The following is a 9,273-nucleotide window of genomic DNA, read 5'->3' on the forward strand; positions in this document are numbered from 1 at the left end:
TGTATGTTATCATTCAAATCAAAGTCAAATAATATCAATTATAAAAAAAATTAGATTCAACATTCAAACATATTAATAATTTTTTCGTCTAAATAATATATGAACGTATTATTTCTATAATAATATTGGCCACGTTCCAAATATGTCTCACAAATAATATAATATATGTGCTAGCTTGTTCGAAATTTATATACACTTTTACTAAATAAAGTAAATTTATAATGAACTCAAATCACAAGATTAAATAGAAAGATATTTGTTAATTTTTCAGGTGGATTTTTTAAAATATTTTTAAATGATTATCATTGGTTTTTATTTTATTTTTAAAGGAAAAATGAAAATGTGAAATTTTTATACAATTTTAAAGATTTAATTTATTATATTTTGGATTTAGTTTTTAGTTTTCTATTTGTCAACCAAAATATAATAAAGTAAATCTTAAAAATTATAAGTGATGTATATATTACATCCACTATTCTCATTGGAATGAAATATAAATAAAAAGGTATTTGAGAAGTTGATAAATTTCAGATTAATTTTTATTTCGATAAATTAAAATTTCAAATATTATTTTTGTTTATTTTTATTTTATATATTTTTTCCTCATTATAAGAAATGTAAGTAAAAATCGATCTCATATCAATGAAATTTGATTATGTATCATTTATTTAACGTTATATATTTGAGTTTTTAGTATTTTTGGAGAAAGATGCGATCTGAAAAAGAAAAAAAAAGTGTCAAAAGTAGTATGCCAAAGATAAATCTCAACCCAAGATCCAAAAGACTCAAAAATGTAAAAATAAGAAGGATAATTGTTTAGCCTAATCGATTAGAGTCTCCATGTATTTCAAACTTAAGATAAAATTAGATTGCATCTTCAAAATCGCCATCAAATAATTAGTTAGTCCTATAAGATAAACTATTATCACCATGGTTTTTGAAAAATTTGGTTGAGATATTTTCTAGGTCAAATCTTCAAGGATTTTGTGGATTTTTTGCACATCCAATCAATCAGAAGCAACGGTATAAATATATACTCATATTTCATTCTTTTGCATAATCTTTACTCTCTTTTTCTTGTTCATTCTCTATGTTCTTGTGTGAGTTTGCCTATGCACCATTAGTTTCATCATCTATGGATCCAACAAGAAGTCTCCCCACTAGAAGTTCTTCCTTTATAAGACTTCTCTTGAAATGATGATCCTCGAGAAGTCAAGAAAGGAAGGGAATATCCAACTGAAAGGTCTTACAAACTGCGGTTAAGGATTACAACTTTCTCAATAACTTCAAATTGTATATAAACATCTGTCATATTTTTCTAAGTGGATTTTTCACCAAAATACAAGATCAGGTGTTTTCGGATCTTTTCCGAGAGTTCACTCAAAACTGAAGTTTGAAGAATTATCCTTGAAGACACCTGTAAAAAGAATAGAGATTGATATTCATAGAGATCAGTTCGAAAGAATGTTTGAACTAACCTTCTATGGAGTATCCTTGAAGACACTTGTACCTATGATATGCCAATAAAGTTTAAGAGATACAAACTCTCTACTATTATGCTTTCTTATATCATGAATCCTATGGAAGAAAAGAAACTTCCTATCAAAGCAAGCTTCTTAAAGGCCAATATCCGTGTGACATACTATTTTATCACATTGATAATAATATTAAGGTAAAATGTATCCATCTATTTTCTATTTTACTACCTTCCTAAGAGATGTGTTGTCATCATTAAAAAAGGGGGGAGAATGTGGATTTATGTATCTGCATGTATAGTCAAAGTGATCCAAGGTCGTGAAGTGTCATACCCCAATTTTTCCCCTCATTCAATAAATCGATGTATTTATCATGACATTCGCCTCATCTGTAGAGCATAACATGCATTTCACCATGCATATCATTTAAAATATCAACCAGAATAAATTTTTGAATCTACAGAAATACCGTTGAATCTATTTTTAAATGTACATGAAATTAGCGTCAAAAAATTTCAAGGTCAAACTTGCAGACGTCGGTTTTATTAATCTATGGTTCACGTAGTTTGACCTGACATGCTCGTTTTATTTTTCTACTAATTTTTCAGTCACATTTTGATCGGCCTAAGTCTCTTAGCCGGTCATTTTTTCTTCGAAATTTGATCAAAATATGTATATTTCCGAGAAATTTATTTCACGCTGATTTTTTTTATGCATTCAGTTTAACTTTTCGAATATTTTTATGCTTAATTTTTATTTATTTTAAATATTTTTGTTTTTGTTTTTTTTATCAAAATGCTCGAAAGAAATAAATATATTTAATTATATGGTTAGTTTGATTTTATATTGTTATATTAAAAACATTTAAATTTATTTTCGTTTAATTTGTAAAACTCTTTTTTTGTTACATTATGAATATTTAGAGAGTATTATGGACATTTGCCTTTATTTCTAAAACCCTAAATACATGTATATAACCTTCTTTGGCCAATGAGAAAGGAAGAGTTGGCGGGGCCTCATTTCTTTTTTGTTTATTTCTGTGTCATGAAAAAAACCAAAAAGGGAATAAAACAACATAAACTCATAAGTTTTTCAGTTTCTCTTTCGCCAAACCGTGACCAACGTAAAACAAGCTTCAAAGTCCACCGTCAAACAACAGTGTTGCATCACCTTCAAAACCGTTCACCACCATCCCATTTCCGGTAAACCGCGCTCACCACCGCGTGTTACAAGCGGCGACGGGCTAAACGCCACAGTCTCGGTCGTTCCCTTTACACCTTACGTTTTGTTCATATATTTTTATGGTGGCTTTTATTTGTTTGTATATTACCATTAAATTTCTTTGAACAAGTAGGTAGAGTTAATATTTTATATATGTACATGTTTCTTCTTTTTCTTGTTGTTTTACTGAACTTGATGAAGACATAAAAACGGAGAGGCGTACGATTAAAAAAAGAAGGCAGTGTTGTTTGTTTCCATATCTATAATAGGAAGTACACGAGAGAGAGGAGTATGTTTCCTTTGTTTATATTTTCTTTTTCAATTCCACGTGTCAAAATACAATTGGGTGGGGATAATTGATTTTGAAATAAACATGAGGAAGAGTTTGGTGAGTGGGGCACCGCCTCTGTTTTTTTTTAATATTTGTCGCTTTTTTTTCGTTTTTCTTTATACTAACTTATAGTCTCATATTCATATTCATACATGCACTTCTCTCATGTCTTTTTACTATTATTCTTTTAATTTATTTATTTGTTTTAATTTTATTTTTTAATTTAAATCATTAATTAATTAGTTATTTATTTATTGAGTGAATTAGTTAATTAGATTTTAATTGATTATTTTATTTATTTATTTACTAAGTAGATTAGAGTTAATTTTTGCATCGATTTTATTGTTTTGCAATTTCGGAGTTAAAATTCAATTTAGCTTTCGAAATCACTAGAACACGTAGATTTGTTGAGTGACTTCATATAGAATTATTCCTATATGAATCCATTTTAAGTTAGCTTAACATAGCGCTAAATTCGCTTTGCTTTCAATTTTGGTTGGATTCCGGTCCCGTCGCTTACTCTTCGCCCTTCTTACAATGAGCTTGTGATTATTTACGTTCAGTTGTTTGTTTGGTTTGTTCTTAATTGCTTTATTATATCCTCATTCGATAAAATGTACACTCATTCTTATGACGTGTAATAATTGTCCTATTCTTTTTTCCTCTTTTAATAACTCGAGAAGTCTAACATTTCAAAAGCAAACACTAACACGCATAACTAATCAAATGGTTCCTGTTGAGTACAACAGACGTGAGGGGTGCTAATACATTCCTCTTGCATAATCTACTCCTCAACCCTAATTTGGTTGCGACGACCATAATTATTGTCGTTCTTTTAGGCGTTGTATCAATGTTTTCCCTTTATCTTTTTGGGAATAAATAAAGTTCATTGGCGACTCTATTAGTCGATTTCGCAAGCGTGCGATTGTGCTTCGTGAGGTTGTATTATTTTTTTGAGTTACGAAATGAAGCTTATGGATAACAAAGGTGTAAGTCAACTTATAAGTCAAGTATTTGTTGAAGATAGCTCAAGAGGTCAAAGATGAAAAATATGGTTGATCAATATATCCTTCTGAATCAAGCTATGCTCTTAAAGATCAAGACATTTATTTAAAGTCAACACTTTGGTTAAACGACTTTGAAGTAAAGACTCTGGTTTCAAGGATCACCAAAGGTTTGACTTCTCAACTCTCAGATGATGATATTCAACATGAAGATATCTTAAACATCATTAAGAAAATTCAATGCTCTTGTATGATTCTAAAGTCAAAATAAATATTTCAAGACTTGCACCTCCAAAGTTGTGAAAGAGAGGAAGTGTGAAAGCTCACATGACCATTTTTGTCCGCGTGACCAGTGTCTTGTAAAGACATAAGGGTATTTATGAAAAGATTATGGTTAATCCATCTCTCACACACACACACAAATCATTTAAGAAGTCTATCATATTTTATTTAAACCACTAAAAAATATTTTTGAGACCTAGCCAGTTGATTAGAAGAGTGCATGATTGATTGAAAGACTTTTTCTAACCGAATAATTGATTAGAATATGAACCTAATCTATTATATCATGCTTGGGTTAGTCTAAAATCAAGTGGTACATTTTCCTAATGATTGATAACAACTATATATCAAAAAAATTCATTCATGGCCATGGGAATTAATTATTTAGGTTGTCTAATCGATTAGCCTAATCAATTATATCATTTAATTGGTCCATGAATTACTTCTAAATTTATACCACACCTATGCCTATAAATAGAGAACTTCTATGTCATTTTTACGCATCCAAAAAATGAGTTTAAAACTAACTTTTAATTTCTCTCATCATTTCTCTAAATCTCTCATTTTTTCACATATATTTAAGCATGGTGCTTCGAGAGGAATCTTGAGTCTAAGTGAGGTTCATTATTATGGGCGGGGGATGAACTGTAAATTTATCAAGAGTATGTTATCTCTTGAGTAAATATTTCTTCTGTAGGAAGTTATCATTTTGGTTGCGAGTTAAACTAGTTAAAAACTCTTGTATATTTGGGGGATTGTCTTAGGAAGTCTCCATTTTGTTCGTGAGTTTCGCCTTAAATAAAAATCTCTCTTTTTATTCGTGAAGATCAGTTAGTAAAATCTCCACAATGGTTCTTGAGCTCAGCCCGATTGAAATCTCAATTGATTCCAAATCACCCCGATTAAAATATTTCTTGGTTCCTGAGTTCAACCTAGTATAAAAGCTCAGTAGGTTCAAGATCATCCCGATAAAAATATCATCTCAGTTCATGGTTAACATGTATAAAATTCTTGTTCAGTTTGGAGGATAGCCAACTCAAAACTCTGTCTTGGTTTGAGATCAGCCCATGGAAAATCTCTATGTGATTTGAAGATAAATAACTATAAGTCTTGTTCGTAGTTTGGTTAGAAATTAGCTTGAAAATTATATTTGCTTGTATAAGTGGGCAAATCATTCAAAAAATTCTAAAATTTATTGGATACTCTCAAAAATAATTCTTAGGGACTAGACTAAGTCATCATAGTATGAATCTGTATAATTAACGGATGTTCTATTCTCTCCTTGAACTCCTTAACTTTCCAATAGTTTTCTTTATTTTGGTTTTCTGCTGTCTATTTAATCACTTATATATAAAATATTTTTAAACTCTGATTTATAAATGATTTTATTTTAAATCAAAGTTTTTCAAATCTTCATAATTCACCCTTCTCTTATGTATGAAGTTACACTTCAAACAATCCATATAATTGTCAATAGTACAAGGTTGTAAAATAATGACATAAAAATATAAATCACACAAAAGCGGTCAAGAATATGCTAAAATTCATGCAATAGTCACAATTATGCACAAATATCTGCAACGAAACTTTCCCTCAAAAGTATTATAAATAATATATCACTATCAACATTTTAATACACCAATTTTGAGAGAGAGAGAGAGCGACCTTTGAGCAAAACTAATTTGAAAACTCACGTGATACTTTAGAAAAAATATTATCTTGTTTTTTACGTGTATTTTTCACTTGTATTTGTGCAAAAAAAGATTTATTATTTTGTTAAAAGAGTTACCTAATAATTTCATTTGATATTACTTTCTAACTCGATCTAGTAGAATGTGTCTTCTTTAAATACTAAATTGTACCAAGCCAAAAGATTGAGAAGAGTAAATCATAGTCGGATTGATTTATTTAAAAAATTATTGATTTATAAATATCGACAATTTGTTTACATTAATGCATAAATATTAAAAAAAAATACTTTCGTTTATGATTGAACCCTAAACTATTTAACTCATTATAGTGTACTTTTTTGTTACTTAGTGTAAGGAGACTGAACCTATCAAATTATTAGTGAATATGTATATATCATTGTGTTGATTCTCTCTTTCATTTTTAACGCGTTTATTTATTCTTGTAATTGTTTTTATCAAAATATTGTTCTTAAAAGGTTTTAGAAAAAATTCAAAACACAATTATTCTAAAGTTGTCTTTTAATGTCATCAACTTGTTTATAATAATACATACATATAAATAAATGTTATCTTACTAAGTTGAACCTTAGACGGATAGCTTACCCCAATATAACTCACATAGGACATATAGGTTGAGCTATTCCACCCATTCATTTTAAACACAATTCAAATTCTCATTTCTTATGTTTTTCAGTGTGGTTATCTTTATGAGGACACATTTTTTGTTCGACATATCTATTTATTTAAGTCTCTATACAATGTATGTTACCATTCAATCCAAATTCAAACAATATCAATTATCAAAAAATTTAGATTCAACATTCAAACATATTAATAGATTTTTCATCAAAATAAGATTTGAACGTATTATTTCTATAATAATATTGGCCACGTTTAAATCATGTCTCACAAATAATATAATATATATTTCAACTTATCCGAAATTTATATACACTTTTAGTAAATAAAGTAAATCAAATCACAAGATTAAATAGAAAGTTATTTGTTGGTTTTTTAGGTGGATTTTTTTGTATATATTTTTAAATAATTATAGTTGGTTTTTATTTTATTTTATTTTGAAAGGAAAAATGAAAACGTGAATTTTTTTATATAATTTTAAATATTTAATATATTATATTTTGGCTTTTAGTTTTTAGTTTTCTATTCGTCAACCAAAATATAATAAAGTAAATTTTAAAAATTATAAGTGATGTATATATTATCGGTTATTCTCATTGGAATGAAATATAAATAAAAAGGTATCTGAGAAGTTGATAAATTTCGTCTTAATTTTTAATTTGATAAATTAAAATTCCACATATCATTTTTGTTTATTTTTATTTGATATTTTTTCTCATTATAAAAAAAAGGTAAGTAAAAATCGATGTCATATCAATGAAATTTTATTGAGTATGTATCCATTATTTAACGATATATATTTGAGTTTTTAGTATTTTCGGAGAAAAATATGCAATTTCAACCAAAAAGGGGTGTCAAAAGCAGTATGCCCAAGCTAAATCTCAACCAAAGGCGCAAAAGACCAAGAAAGATAAAAATAAGAAGGATAATTGATTAGCCTAAGCGATTATAGCCTCTATGGGTTTCAAATTTTAGATGAAATTAGATTGCATCTTTGTCTCAAAAGCAAATCAAATTAGAGTATTGGTGGAGAACATGTGAAATCTTAAAAATCATCATCAAATAATTAATTAGTCCCATAAGATAATCTATTATTACTATGGTTTTGGAAAATTTTGGTTGAGATATTTTATAGGTAAAATCTTCAAGGATTTTGTGGATTTTTTGCACGTTCAATCCATCAGAAGCAAGACTATAAATAGGTACTCCTATTCCAATTTTTTGCATAATCTTTTCTCTCATTTTCTTGTTCCTTCTTTATGTTCTTATGTGAGTTTTACTCTTCACCTTTAGTATCATCATCTATGGATCCAAAAAGAAGTCTCCCCACTAGAAGTTCTTCCTTAGAAGATTTCTCTTAGAAGGATGATCCTCAAGAAGTCAAGAAAGGAAGGGAATGTCCAACCAAAAGGTCTAATGTACCGTTGCTATGGAAGAAAATTTTCTTAATAACTTTAAATTGTATATAAGCATCTGTCAGGGTTTGCTAAGGCAATTTTTCACCAAAATACTAGATCGAGTGTTTCTGGATCTTGTCAGAGAGTTCACTCAAAACTGATATTTGAAGATCTATCTCTGAAGACATATGTAAAAGGAATAAAAATTGATATTCATAGAGATCGGTTCGGAAGAATATTTAGACTAACCTTCTATGGAGTATCATATACCTATGACAGGTCAATAAAGTTTATAAGATTCAAACTTTCTCCTATTATCCTTTCTTTTCTCATGAATCCTATGGAAGAAAAGAAACTTCATAACGAAACAAGCTTCTTAAAGGCCAATATCTGTGTGACACACAATTTGACCAAATTGATACTAATACCGAGGCAAAATAATCTTGAGGTCATCATAAGATAGGATGTTGTACCTATATGGTCACTAACCAAATTTTTTCAATTAAATTAGGTTGATAGGATGCTTTTCCATATGATCTATTACAAGCAAAGTCGACTAGCAAGATTACCACATGGAGATTTGATTACCAAGACATTATCTATTTTTTCGTCAACACTATGGGGGAATCAGTGGATCTTATCCACTCAAAGATCAATTACTCTTGTCTCAGTAGTATGAGGATTTGTATCTTTTAAGCAGAATTGAGGAATAAATCAATGGATGAAGATGAAGATGTAGTCCGTCCAGACGCATCAAATGTTATTATCATCAATATCCTTTTGGAAACCTCTCAACAAACTGATCTGGTCATTCAGAACTTGGCAAGGGACATGGATATCATTAATAGAAACATTTCAAGAGATGATGGATGATATTAATGGCAATGAGTATTCTCACTTATGTGTTCTAGATTTTTCAATTAAGTGTGTTTTCTACTTTCTAGAGTCTTCATAATTCCTAGATTTTCCCTTTTAGTATTGAATAGTATTCAAATTAATAATAAAGTGGTGTTTTCCCTTCTTTTAGTCTTGTTTGATTTATGTGAATTATGTGCTTGTATATTATCTTCTAATATGTTTCTCGCCTTTTTTATTATTTCAAAGGGGAGAAGTATACTCTCAGAGGGAGTACAACATACTCTCTATTCATGTGAGGGGGAGTTTAACCACTCCAAAATTTATCCATATGTTTTCTCTTTTACTACCTTCCTGAGAGATGATTGTCATCATCAA

The sequence above is a fragment of the Lathyrus oleraceus genome, chromosome 5, assembly GCF_024323335.1.
Source record: "Lathyrus oleraceus cultivar Zhongwan6 chromosome 5, CAAS_Psat_ZW6_1.0, whole genome shotgun sequence".
Lineage (NCBI taxonomy): Eukaryota > Viridiplantae > Streptophyta > Magnoliopsida > Fabales > Fabaceae > Lathyrus > Lathyrus oleraceus.